At 41.2% G+C, this 11,288-nt stretch overlaps 1 protein-coding gene across 1 annotated transcript in view; it reads right to left on the bottom strand.

Moving 5' to 3' along the window:
- lrrc8c (leucine rich repeat containing 8 VRAC subunit C) overlaps positions 1-11,288 on the bottom strand; it is a 29,335-nt gene that overhangs the window by 17,507 nt on the left and 540 nt on the right. The gene's annotated exons all lie outside the window — the stretch shown is intronic.

Below are 11,288 nucleotides of genomic sequence, written 5' to 3'. Positions count from 1 at the left end.
TTGACCAACAAATGGTGCATGAGGTCACACGGGAAACCAGGATGAAGCTTTTAAGCAAATTAAACCAATTTAAAAATTATTCATTAATCTCCTGAGGAGGAATTATACTTCTGTAGCAGGCTCCCCCTGGGTTTTAGAGAAATCATTCATTGTCAATCACATTGCTCCAGAGGGTGGCGGCTGTTATCTTTCTGCCTTGCAGCTACTAGAAGAAGCCTCTGACTGAACAGCGCTGTTGTGTAGAAGGTGTGAAGAATTGTCCATCATGTTCAGTAGCTCTTGCAGCATCTGGACAATTAGCTTCAGATCAGACCCCAGGACAGAACCAGCACTTCTTCATCTTGCTGATTGAAAGGAGTTTGATGGCCCGTGTGCAGATCTTTTCCTTTCCCGTGACGTGTCTGAGTTGAGACATCCTGAAGGAGCTCCACCTTTTAGCTTTCTAGTTACCTCCGCCAAGGAGGTTCTGTTTTCGTCAGTTTGTTTGTCTGTTAGCAACATGACTCAAAAATTTATGGATGGATTTTGATAAAATCTTCGGGATATGTTGGGATTGTCATGAGAAACAAATGATGAAATCTTGGTGGCAATCCAGAAGTGATCCTGGATTTTGGTTTTTAAATAAAAAGTACAAAGCAGACGTCGCGCCACTGACGACCACGTCATCGTATGCAGTTAGCGTGTGCGTAATGCGGGGAACTTTGGCTATGATTGGCCGATCGGTATGACCTACCCCTCTTTCTAATTGAGTGATACGGTAGAATCACGATGATGTCATCATGTTTACATAAATACGACCAATCGCCACCGACAAAGCAGGAAATGTTTGTGAAGCTGAATGACTGACACCTGTTGTCGTCTAATCAAACTGATGTTACTGGGCAGAAAATGGTGATTTTGTCCACCTAACTACTCCCGAAGCACCATGGGAAATGTAGTCGCTTTACTGAATGCAATTTTATGTCGGTGGATTAAAGTTTTGGAGGCAAAACAGCAAAGATAAAACAGAATATGTAATGATGTTTGTCAAACGTGAAGCATAAATCCAGCCTTCTTTTGACTCTGGTTGAGTTAATCTTGGACACAGCGACATTAAACTGGTATGACTGGATTCTGTGGGATGTGTAAGTAGAGGTGCTGTTTGTTCGTTTCCATGCCGCCGGGTGGACAAGAGTGTCCAATATTATTGTTTATGTATTTCTGTGGACTTTATTTATTTGGTTTTTGCCAGAGTTTGTCTGTTTGGTTGTCTGTTAGCAACATTACTCAAAAAGTTATGGATGGATTTTGATTAAATTTTCAGGATATGTTGGGGGTCTCACAAGGAACAAATGATTACATCTTGGTGGAGATCCGGAAGAGGTCCTGGATTCTGGATCAATTTGAAGTTATGTTGGGTGTTAATCACAATATGTGATTAACACCGAACATCCTCTCTTATGGAATCAGCTCCCACCGTGGGTTCGGGAGGCAGACTTCTCCACACCTTTAAGATCGAGCTGAAAACCTTCCTTTTCCATGATTCTTATAGTTAGGATATGAGCATCTCCTGAGTTGGAGTCTGCATGTACGGGACCCAACTGTCCAGGTTCTGCTCATTGCTCTTATAGTTATGGGTAGTCTGGCCATCCATTACTTATGTAGCAATGGGGATGTTACCTGATGCACTGAGAAGTACCTCGCTCTATTTCTCTCATATGTTAATGTGTAAATATTAGCCAATATTGCCGTCTCTAACTTATTTCTCCTTTTTTCCGCAGGTCTTCCTGCGGAAAAAAGTGCAGTTGTACATGTTGATCTGTCTTTCCTGTCCTCTCCACCCCAACCAGTCGAGGCAGATGGCTGCCCTCCCTGAGCCGGGTTCTGCCGGAGGTTTTCTTCCTGCTAAAGGGGAGTTTTTTCCTTCCCACTGTCGCTGCGAGCAGCTCAGGATGGGGGATTGGATCCAAGTCATGACTCGATGCAATCAGTTGGTTTCTATTATAGGATAAGTATGAATTGGCTCGAAATGATGTGTATGTTGATTCGTGTATGTAAAGTGCCCTGTGACAACATTGTTGTGAAGTGGCGCTGTACAAATAAAGTTGAATTGAATTGAATTGAACATGCTTGACGGAGGTCTGCGCTCTCCAAGTGCTTTTCTAGTTTCTTTGCTATCGTTGTTGTCTTGGGGGCAGGAGTACCCAGGCTCAGGTCAGGACTAGCGAGGCAGGTAAATCCCCATGGACCCCTGAGCGAGGCCCCCTGGGGACCGGAATCACATTTTAAAAAGACTGAAACTCGTGATGAGTCAAAAGTAAAAGACTAATGTTGGTGTGTTTTCCTGACAAATGGAGATGTCAGCCTGTCCCTGATGCCATGTGTCAGAGAGACACATGATACTGCATTCTCTGCATTCCTTCCGTGTCCTCAGCACATCAAGCTCCTCCATCTAGTTAGCTAGCACCCTGACGTTTCACACCAGGAAAGTCAGAAGCAAAGCTTTGAATTTCCTTCTCTTTTGTCTCTGTCTTGTTCCAGCCTGCATCACCTTCATTTCCTCTCCAACTCATTTAGTATTTGGTGTTATTTCACTCATTATATTGGTTTTGGAGCGTTCAATCAGTTTATCTCGCTGATAAACAATTTTCTGTCACCGTGGAGACGTATGACAGATCTTTAGAGTCCAGTGTGTGAGGGGAAACTACTTGAGCAGCACGTCCTACAGATCAGCCTAGAGAACTTTTTGAAAGTGTTTTTAATAAATCAAAACATGATGCTTTGACTTCCAGTCACATGACTGACGTTTCCAGTCTTGACATGATGCAAAGATGGCGCTTATATTGTAATAATGCCGGCACTTCAAGCTCTTGAAAAGGATAGAAATCCAATGTAAACAGGGCCAGATTAAAAGTGCACAGGTCCCTGGGCCCAGAGTGTTCCAGGGCCCCCCTTCCCCACTGCAACATTATGAAAACTGTGAATGTGAACTCTGTGAAATGACATTTCTAACATCAGCCAGTGGTACCAGTAGCCATACACTTGATGCTGTGGTGTAACTATCTGGCTTTTATGTACATTTTGTTTCATGTCCAAACTGCTGGTGTTTTCCCTACGAGGGCCCCAAGTGGGTGTGGGCCCCTGAGCTTGTGTCCATTATGGCCATTGGATAATCCGGCCTTGAATGTAAATGAAAAAAACATTATCCTTCAAGCGTCCCAACCTGAACCACTTCAGCGGTCGGTTAGTTGCTTTTTACTCACTAACCGTTACAGTAAAGAGTTAAGAATAGGAGCTTCCAGGGTGGGTGTACATGCTTAAGGTTCAGATGCTACACATTCATGGTTATGAAAATAGTTTGTTGCAGCTCTGTTGGTTACAGATTCCATTATATGACTTAATGCATCTTGACAGAAAATGACACCCTTCTATTTCTAGGAGGCACGTTAAAGAACTCAGAACTAAACTATAAAAACGGCAACAACAGAAGAGATTAGTGTTTGATCCACAGCAGCAATAATAAATGGTAAAAATGTGGACTTTGTTAACAGATCTTCTGAACCTTCTACCATTGATACCACTATCAACCCTGTAACCTTACATGCAGTCAGACTGGTCCCTACACTGCTCCTTTTGTGACCGCATGGTGGTAATTTAAATCAATCCATCAATCAGATGAATGAGATTGGTTTATTGGTTCATCTCACCATGCTTAATAGAACAGACATGATAAACCAGAAGGGCGCCGGCAGAAGTTACTCCTCTTACATGCAAAAGAAGATCAACACAAAAGTAAATTAAATCAACCTTATAATTTACAAAGAAAACAGGCTACTCGTAGCAGTTATAGATGAGGTTGTAGGAAACAGTGAGTTATTTAACAGCCATAATCAACATCTATTATTGTGAGGGATTATCATATCATCTTACGTCTTTTTTTAAAACATTGTATAACATTTTAATATAATCGAGACAGTAATTCCAAAGTCTGACACGTTGGTCAAGGCCTTGATTTTTTTTCTCTTCTCTTCTCACCAGTTAGTCATCCAAACAACGGCTGAAGTAGCAGAAAGTTAACGTGTTGGACCGGCCGCGTCTAAGCGCTGCTGTTCATCTAATAGAAAAGCAAATGGACTGTACAACACCATGTTTCTGGTCTTTTTGATCACTACAAACCAAGACCCCCCCCCCCCGCATGGGACATGCCATGTAGGGTATGGTGGGTGGGGGTGTTTGGGTAGACGAGGCTGCTCCCTCCCAGCACAGTGAGCTTACCGTCCCTCAAGTTTAATTGTCAACAACACAAACTTCCAAAACATGAGCGGGGACGGCGATGGCAATGGGGTCCTCTCACAGCCCTGTTTCCTGGGTGCTGTGGGTGTGGACAGAGGGAAAGTGTGTGATTCTGGTACGCAGGTTTTTGCTATGATACCTGTTTTTTTTTTCAGCTTGTTCTTCTCTTATTGGTGCTCCTGATGATTGTCCGCTTTGGTTTGCTGTAATGGCCACAGGATGATCTCTGTTATGTTTCTGTTTCATTTTTCCTCTCTCCTCTCTTCACCATCATTTTCTGTCCTCTCCTGTCAGGTCCAGCAACATTATGTAAGTTCAGTAATAAATACTTATAATAAATAATTAAAGTAAGAAAACAAAAAAATAAAGGTGCAGGATCAGTGGCTTCACCAGGAAGCCAGGACTGAACCACCAACCCTCCAATTGTTTATCTCTGATGGCCGCCCTTCCTCCTGAGCTACAGCCGTCGCTGATGTGAGGAAACCAACATCCCATTGTTGAAGCGGCTCCGTACAGACAAATGATAAAAGACATCCTGTACTGGAAACTGCTCTGTACGAAGAACAGAGTTAAAGTGCAGATCTGATCAAAAGAAGACGGTTTCTGATTTAGCTACTCAGTGGATGAGTGAGTGTTTTCGCCAACATTTTCAAAAGCTTTGACATTGTGAAAATGCAGATTACTAAGCATGTATTCATAAACTGACAAGCACAGCAGATGAAATAAAAGACTTGTTTTGCAGGTTTTGTGTGTTGTGGAAGTTATTCTAAGAGACTGCAAAGTAGCTGAGCATCTGGGGAAACAGCGACAGACTCAACTGAGTCAAACCAGCATCTCAGCAGCATCATTAATCTGTTTGAAGAGCATCTAAAAACTGTAACAAATCCCTGATCCTGCGGTATGCTCTCTCTCTGGTCACCTTCTGGAAAGTGCTATAGCTGCAGATATCTTGTTTCCTGCACCTCTCTGGCAGCGAGGTGGATGCAGAGTCATTATAACAGGAAAGGCCTGACATGAACCTGGTCAGAGTGTTTTAAGTAACAACAGCATCAGAATCAGTCTGCATCGCTGATATTCTGCACCTAAAAGTGATTGAAATGTTGTCAGGTCACGACATCCTGGCTTTCATTTGCAGCTCCACCGCCTCAATGATTTAGTAGCTTTCTGAGAGCACAGGGGCTTTTACAGAGGGAATGTTTTCCATCCTTCAATTAAGTTTTCTCAAGACGTCTCTATTGATTCTTCGTGTCCAAACAACAGGAAGCAGCAATTAGACAAACTGAGCTGTTTTCTGATGGCCGACTACAACGGGTGTTCAGCCCAAGTAGAGGAAGGATTTTTCTAACTCTGATTCACTTGCATTGAGTCATGAAGGTAGTTGTGTGTGTGCGCCAAGAAACTACCTCAGTAACGCTTTATTTTTTCCCTTTAAGAAGAACAACTGGATCCTGAGACCATGTTATGGTAACGATGATGTACAGCGAAACAAACACAGCAGAACGTTTATCATATTAAACGTTTAGGTTCCAGTTGTTTGATTGTTCTCTGTTAATGTGAATTTTATCCCTAATCAATATGATTTATGGTAAAATAAATCGTAGCTGCCAAAAAATGGCTTTAACAGGCGCAATCAGCCCATCTCTGGGCAGAGCGATGTTGTTGCCGTGGAAACACAGACAGTAAAAGAAGTGTGATAAGCAAAATAATCTGCAGCTAATCAACAGATCTGACTGGTTGACCAGCTCACTGAAAACTGGTCCCAGCAGAGCCAGTGGAAACACTGCCACATGTTTGCTGGATGTTTTTTTCTATATGTTTTATTTACAGAGGAACTGAAATAAATGCTGCATATTCATTTCCTATTTTAATACATTAATAACAATTTAATCACTTTAGTGCTGCGTTTGACACAGTGGGTCATACTTTTCTTTTAAGAAGATTAAAGCATCTGGCTGGCCTCTCAGGTGCTGTTCCTATGGTTCCTATCTTTCAGGTGAAAAACTCCTGGTAAGTCTGGATACATGCTCTTAGAAGACACATAGAACTGCATGTTGTGTGCCTCAGGGATCGGTTCTAGGCCCTGTTCTTTTCAGTCTGTATCTGCTCCCTGCTGGTTGTGTCTTCAGGAGACATGGAATCAACTTTCCTAGTTATGCTGATGACACACAGCTTTATATGTCCATGTCTCCTGATGACACCAGACCAGTGGAGACCCTTTTCAGCTGCATCCTGGATCTCAAGTCCTGGATGGCAGAAAACCTTTTACAGCTTAACCAGGACAAAACCGAAGTTTTAGTTAGAGGACCTGAGGCGCTGAGAGAGACACGTTATTAAACTACAGGCATCGTCTCTGCAGGTGAAAAACCTGGGCATGAGTTCAGACTTTGACTTTAATATCCTCAATATTCAGAACAACACATCTCAAAAACATAGCCAGAGTCCGCCATAGTCTCTGTCAGGGCGACACAGAAACATTAATGCTTTTATTATTAGTCGCGTAGACGACTGTAACACCCTGCTCATTGGTTTTCCCAAAAAGACGATTTTGGCTCTTAGATTATTACAAAATTCTGCTGCACGTGTCCTGACGTAGACCAGAAGGCGGGCCCACACCTGTTTTAAGGTCTTTGCATTGACTTCCAACGTGTTTTGAATGTTTCCTTTGATTTTCAATCAAATTTAATTTTATTCAAAGCCTTTTTAATTTGGTTTTTATTAAGAATGTATTGTCTTAGCGTGTGTATTCAAGTTATTTATTTTAACCTGCTTCCTTTAAGCAGCATTTTATTCTATGTTAATATAAGTTATGTTGTAGAAACAGGGTTTGAGCTATACGAAGTAAAAACCAGATGGACACCGCTTGCGGATTTAATTGACATTACTACTTTTTTCTTCCCAAGTTTTTACTGCTTTATTATTTTAACATATTTTTTAATTTTAGCATGTTTTCTGAAGTTCCTCAGAGGTGCTTTTTAACGCCATCGGCCTTATGACTCGCGCCCGTGTCGGGTCGCTGTGGTCTGGTCAACTCGTCGTGCAGACGGCTCCTGTAATGTGTTTCCTTACCGGGCTCCTCAGCAACATATAACTCCTGGTGTGTGTGCGATGGTTAAGGTGAGTATTGGGTGTGTGTGTATGTTTGAGCATGCAGGGACGGGCATGATGGTTAATCTTTGTCATCTTTTATTTTATGCTACATTTTATTGTACAAAAAAGTGTTTTAGAAATAAAGTTGGATTTGATATGATTTTATTCAATGTTGTATTTACACATTTCATCGTGTTCCTTCTCTGCCTCCGTATAAAACTGTCTGATTTGTCAAACTGCAAAACTACTGACGGTTTGGATCAAAGTTTTTCTGTCAGCCGGCGACTTTCAGCCAGAACGTACGTTGGTCCAGCTGTCGACTGATTATGCAACTTTAAAGTCAAACAGTTTGGACAGAAGACAAAATGTCCCTGCAGGTCAAAGTTGTCCTGTATTAAACTTTTCTCAGCTTTCATGAACAAACTACGTGGAGTTCGGTTTCAGTTTTATGCGTTAAGGGAGTATTTGGTCCGTTAAGTCGTTAGAATAACAAGATGTGACCTGCAGGCAGGTTTTTACATCACAGTGAGACGAAGACACTTTTAGCAGAAAACCCCTAAACCGACCAACCCACCGATCAACCTACTTGTTATACAACGTTTGTAACGCAGCTGTTCCAACAACTTCACCAACAACAGGCTGGTTTAACTGTCTAACATCCAACATTTCCACATGTTCCATCATTTCTAATGCACAGGTCTGCCGCCAACACGCCAAACCTGCCAGATCCGGTTTCTCTGTTGTCTTTAAGCGGTTTTATTCATTGTGCGACTTTATTGTTAAGAAGCACGATGTAACATTTGCTCTTGAAAAGTGTTGTATGAATAAAATGGACTAAACAGGTACACAAACACATCTACATGTATCTTTCATTCAAATAAACTGCTGTTGTTGTTTTGCTAGCAATTAAAATTATTTGTAAGAAATAAATATTTTTTAAAAGTCTATAATTGAGGCAGATGTAACTACAGACCAGTCTCTTTATAAAAAGCAGGAATATTTTCTTATTATCTTACTATTAAAATGTGTATTTCTTGCCAAGTAATTTAGCAGTTTATGGTATATCTCAACAAACATAACAAATATAGTATCATTTATTAGCTAACGTTTTCCAAACAGGGACATCAGTGGAATCTCTTGGTACATTTAAGTACGTTTTGCTCCACTTAGACCAGTTACGACGCTGTCGGATTAACGGCTGATTAGTCCACATGGAGTATTCAGTATTTTTACATTCTTAAAGAAACTGTTTAGCATGTTTACGGCTCGTCCTACATGTGCACTCTGCAGTAAGGCTTTGCCCTGCATGTATTTCACCACAGTAACAGAATGGGAAACTGGCTCATCGGTGATACTCTGCAGAATGACGGAGAGAGAGACTGACTCACGTCACCACATAACATAAGAAACTAGACACATTCAGAGGCATCCGCAGATTTACTGACATTTCCCATAATGCAACTCTCCAGCAGTTAACACCTGCCTCACATGCCTTGGCAGCTTGCTGTAAAATGAATCAACACTGCTGCTGCTGCTGCCACTGCAGTGTCTGCTGGGAAAACGTGCATCCTGGTATTTCCATGGCTGTTTAACACCTACAGAAACATGTCTGCAAACCAGAAGCTCCCTCCTGTCCCTGAGATGGCAACGGCCCCGCTTAGTCCTCATGAAACCCAATCCACAACCTACAAGCCCTAAAGGAGCCGACATCGACATCCTACTGACACACACCCCAGGTACATTCCCCAAATAATGGAAACACAAATCATTTTCAATTTGATGGCAGCAAAATGTGCAAAACGTTGGAACAGATGCAACAAAAAGGCTGGAAAAGGTCAACAAAACAGGAACATGACTGGTTTTACAAGGAGCACGTCAGAGAGGCAGAGTCTCTCAGATGGACAGAGCTTCACCAGTCTGAGACGAACTGGGTCTAAAAACTGGAATCATTTCAGAAAAAGCTCCTCAGTTTGTGGGAAGCTCCATCAATGCTGGAACATCTGCTCCCATCCAGACAACGTCTCTTTCAGGGAAGACCTTCCACCATGCTGGACCACATCCTGATGGTGGAACAGGAGAACTGGTCTGCTGCAGTCCAGATGTTATAACCAGTACAAAACATCTGGAGCATCATGGAAGCAGAAATCCAGCAACAAGGTCCAGTAGAGCAGCTGGAATCCTGCATCAGACCAGAACATTCCTCTCCTAGGGCCCTGTACTTTCCGCGATCAGGGAATCGCAGACAGAATCGCGGAATTGGCCGATTAAAACGGAATATATTGTTTAACGCGGAACATCACGGAAGTTCACTTAATTTGACTGCAAAACTGTTATGATGTAGAGAAGAAACGTTTGTCCGGAGAAAACTGCATGGAGGCAAAGAAATCTGGTGGCACAACAAGCCGCTTCCACTGACAGAGCCCCCCCCCCCCTCTCTTCAAAACTACTCTGGCTGTGTCGGTGAAAAAACTGCAGAACTCAACAATAATCCCTCGGATCAGAGCCCAGTTCACCAACAACTTTTATGGGTCAGGTGAACTCATGTTTCTGTCAACACTCCGTTGACTTGAAAAGTAAAATGACACGCAGTGACATCGTGTCCAAAAGCCACGTGAAGAACAAGGAAGAGTACGATGCAATAACAATATAATAAGATTACTGAAGATAGGTTATCTAAAAAATAATGATAATTAATAGATTATGCATCAGAATTTTAAAAAAAAAAAAAAAATCTGGGAATCTGGCTAACTTGCACATGTAATAAGAATAAAAGGCATTACTTTCTGAACATGTAAATCAAAGCATTAAAATAAACTTTATAATCAAATAAAAATCATCTGAACAGCCATACAACTGAGATTATTATTAATCATAATAAATAATGTGAACAATTAAAACACATTTAGTATTACATGTGTAAATGAATGTTTTCATCTTCTTTTATCACAGGAGTTAAAAAGCAAAACTTCCTGGAGGACGTTGTCTCCGCAGATAGATGCAGCTGCTCTACTGTTTCTCAAACCAGACAACTCCACAACTTAGAGCTGTTTTTCATGCTCTTTAATGTACTGTATTGAGGACATGTCTTGTCTGTCACCTCAATAAATTTAAAGTACATTTTTATTTAATTTGTGTAAATTATTGTTATTTAAATAAAAAAAAAAACAAGGTTTATGGAAGTAAAATAGGAGTAAAAAGTAAAAAGAAAGAAAAAGAGATTCTAAAAAAAATGGAATGGAAAAAATGGAATTCCCAAAATTTTAATGGAAAAAACAGAATTTAGGAAAAAATAAAATGGAATTTGGAAAAAAATAAGACAGATTTTATCGGGCCCTACTGAACCTCCAGCAGCTGCTCTCCTCACCTCCAGATGTTTCCAGACAGATGTTAGAGAGAGAAGAGATGCTAACGATGCTAAACATCATCCTGGAACGACTTTTTACAGACATGTTGCTGCTTCAGATTCACAATCAGCTCAGATTTTCCCTGAAATGATCAAATTTCTATGTTTAATCATCTGATATGATAGTAAAATATGATATAATGAGACAAATCATTGCATTTTGTTTGTATTTACATTGTTTACAGTGTCCCAACTTTTTGTGTTGTTTTTACATAAACAAAGGAGAAAAATTTAATTCTTATTTTAAGGTGTTATTTTGGCTAAACTGGCCAAACTAAAAGCAACATGCTGGTTTCTGACAAGCTGGTAATAATCATTTCATGTTTTCCCAGTTTTATACCAGCCTCCACAAATTCTCACCAGATGTTCCTTTAATCTTACTTCTGCTGGAAACATCTGCATGGGAGCCTGCAGACTCAGAGAGTTCACCAGTCGCCTGAAAATGAGTGGAAATCCACAGAAACTCTGCAGGGTCATAGAAACAATCCTGCAAAGAGCTGCAGGTAGCAGGGAGAGCAGCTCTGTC

This window comes from Telmatherina bonti, assembly GCF_933228915.1.
Source record: "Telmatherina bonti genome assembly, chromosome: 8".
In the NCBI taxonomy this organism is placed as follows: Eukaryota; Metazoa; Chordata; class Actinopteri; order Atheriniformes; family Telmatherinidae; genus Telmatherina; species Telmatherina bonti.
The sequence above is the reverse complement of the archived record's forward strand: the minus strand, read 5'-3'. Positions and strand labels throughout refer to the sequence as shown.